Genomic DNA, 3,415 nt, shown 5'->3' on the forward strand with positions numbered 1-3,415 from the left:
CTATTCTCATCTTTTACTTTATTACAATATCTCTATATATTTACTATAAAATATTTATAAATTATTTGTACGGATTTTTATATTCTTCTCTTTCCCATGTACCAATTTTCTTAAACTCTATGGATCATGATTTTTCCTAACAATTACTATGAACATATACATAGCCAGAACAAAATATTTATTGGAAATTCTTAGAATCAGTGAGATTGTTGCTTTTAATCATTCTAATTTTTAGAACCTTGCATGTCTACTTTCTATTTGTGAACTATAGCAGGCTCTTTTGCTTTCAGATATGGAAACTTTATAACATTCAAGAGGAAAATTCCATATACTTGCAAAGCAAGGCGAAGAAAAGCACTCTTGACATCTTTCTGAGTAGCCCCAGGGTTCAATCTCAGAGTCTCATACTCCTCTCTCATCCCAGGGAAAGCAATAGAGGCCATCACTACTACATTCCTCCTAGTTGCCGAATTTTTCTTCTCTCCGTTTCTCAAGAACGTAGTCCCCTGAGCACCCATAAACCTTCCAATAGCGGCAGCCATGATCTGTCACAAAAATAGGATGATCCACAAACCTAGCTTGAATCCCTGGTGCAAAATAGGGTTACAACTTTATTAGCATTTATCAAATACTTTGGCAAACTCCCATGCTCTTTTTCTTCCCCTTAGGCTGGTCCTCTTCAACTTTGATATTAAGTAAACAAATAAACTCAAATTTGAAGATTTCGACTATGTTAGAATTTGCTATACACCAATCTTATATAGCCAAAAAAATTTAGTCTTTCTAACTCCAAAAAGAATGGAAAGTTATACACTTCACAACATTTTTCACTCAAATCCTATATACAATTTGCAACATGCAAATAATTAATTACAAATTGCAAACCAAAAGGTTTTAAACCCCAATAAAAAAAAGCTAAATTCCTTCCTAAAATTACAAATCAAAAGGTTTTAAACCAATCTAAAAAGGGCTAAAAACCATTTGAAACACCTGAGGGCCTTCCCATTGTTGTCCACTCTTTCCCTACATCTGTGAATCGGCCAATTCTCGCACTTGAATTCCCCTTTTCAACTTTTCTAGCGTTGGACAGTTTAGAACTCTCTTGTGGCAAGATCTGGGCTTCAACGATCCACTCAACGACCTTACAATTAAACTTTACAGCATAATTTCTTACGGTCTACCCCAACATTGTCCTAATAACTATTTCTGCAACCTGTAATTCAAAGCTACAAAGCTAGTGAGGTTGTTTTTTTTTCAACTTAAGAAATGGACCTTGAAGTAGCTCAGACATATCTAGTTTTGCCTGTGATTGGACCATCAAATCTAGGAAGTTCAACCCTCCCCGCATCCTCTAAACTAATTGAGATTACTTATATTCTGGTTAACAAAGAAAACTAATAAAATCAACATTAATGTTGACATCTGTAAAGGAAAAATTTGTCAATATTTAATATCTTATTTCAATAAGTGTATGCTCATTATGATATACCATAGAAAAGTAAATTTGTGGAATGAAACAACAGCGTTCAGATCACTGACAAAAATGTCTCTGGATCAAATAAATGGTTTCCATTCATTGAATAGAATTGCAATTACAACCAGAATATTCAGCTCTTAAAAATATTCGACTCTTCATTTAAGAGCAGATCCTCTGGCATGATCGAGAGAGATCCAAAGGTACCTGCCAGTAGATGAGAGATTAAAATAAATGGAGCATACGTACAAGATTAGAACTTCTGAGCAGAGCAAATTAGTCATCAAGATTGAGAAATCTCAAAAAGATGTTGCTCATCTGAGTCAAGAAGTCCCGTGTGAAGCAAAAGCTGAGGCAATAGAAATGAAATCTGCTATACAAATACAAAAGTAAGTTCAATTTACAGAGAAGATTGAGAAGAGTAAGTTCAATTTATAGAGAGGAATGAGAAGCATTACAGGTAAAAGTCTCAGAAGTAGGCCATAACTCGTTAACTTGGGGATGGTCATGGAGAGGCCTAATTATTTACAAGGCGAGGTGGCATGAATACATATGAGGATAAAGGTATAATCATGCATAAATGTTAATATTGGAGGAATAACCAAGGGTTCCAGCTCCTTCCCATCCCATCCATTCTTCCCACTCGTCGCAAGGATCGTTATTAATTCCCATCATGCCATCCATATAGTAATCCTCGGAACCATTTTGCTACTTTCCTTGTGCCAAACTGGACATTACAGTCTGCACATTTATTACAAAAATAACATAATCAATAACATGAACACATCTGAGATAAAAAGGGGTTATATACTCTAACATGCAGCGATGTCATTAAAACTGAAAAATAAATAAGCAAAAGTTGTCCAGAGACATAGCAAGTTATCTAATGAGCCTGATTGATCTTCTGAAATTGAACTCCACAGTTATCTCCTTTGCAAACATCCAAATGATATTGTAAATAGATCGTATCAATACATGAGTACACTGAATTTATCCAAAAATTCATTGTTGAATATGGATCATGATTTTTCTTAACAATTACTATGAACATATACATAGCCGGAACAAAATATTTATTGGAAATTCTTAGGATCAGTGAGATTGTTGCTTTTAGACATTCTAATTTTTAGAGCCTTGCATGTCTACTTTCTATATGTGAAATGTAGCAGGCTCTTTTACTTTCAGATATGGAAACTTTATAACATTCAAGAGGACAATTCCATATACCTGCAAAGCAAGGCAGATAAAAGCATTCTTGGCATCTTTCTGAGTAGCCCCAGGGATCAATCTCAGAGTATCATACTCCTCTCTCATCCCAAGGAAAGCAACAGAGGCCATCACTGCTACATTCCTCCTGCCTGCCTAATTTTTCTTCTCTCTGTTTCTCAAGAACGAAGTCCCCTGAGCACCCATAGACCTTCCAACAGCAGCAACCATGATTTGTAACAAAAATAGGATGATCCACAAACCTAGCTTGAATCCCCAGTGAAAAACAGGGTGACAACTTTATTAGAATTTATCAAATACTTTGGAAAACTCCCATGCTCTTTTTCTTCCCCTTAGGCTGGTCCTCTTCAACTTTGATATTAAGTAAACAAAGAAACTCAAATTTGAATATTTCAACCATGTTATAATTTGCTATACACTAATCTTATACAGCCAAAAAAAAATTACTCTTTCTAACTCTGGAAAGAATGGAAAGTTATACACTTCACAACATTTTTCACTCAAATCCAATATACAATTCACAACATGCACATAATTAGTTACAAATTACAAACCAAAAGGTTTTAAACCCAATCAAAAAAAGCTAAAATCCTTCCTAAAATTACAAATCAAAAGGTTTTAAACCAATCTAAAAAGGGCTAAAATCCATTTGAAACACCTGAGGGCCTTCCCATTATTGTTCACTCTTTCCCTACATCTGTGAATCGGCCAATT

At 34.8% G+C, this 3,415-nt stretch overlaps 1 pseudogene; it reads right to left on the minus strand.

Moving 5' to 3' along the window:
• Positions 1-2,044: 2,044 nt before the first annotated feature.
• LOC149216244 (chaperone protein dnaJ 8, chloroplastic-like) lies at positions 2,045-2,911 on the minus strand (annotated as a pseudogene).
• Positions 2,912-3,415: the final 504 nt, after the last annotated feature.

The sequence above is a fragment of the Pinus tabuliformis genome, chromosome 1_1 (assembly GCF_031772625.1).
Source record: "Pinus tabuliformis cultivar Carrire ecotype Pingquan chromosome 1_1, CPIR1, whole genome shotgun sequence".
NCBI lineage: Eukaryota > Viridiplantae > Streptophyta > Pinopsida > Pinales > Pinaceae > Pinus > Pinus tabuliformis.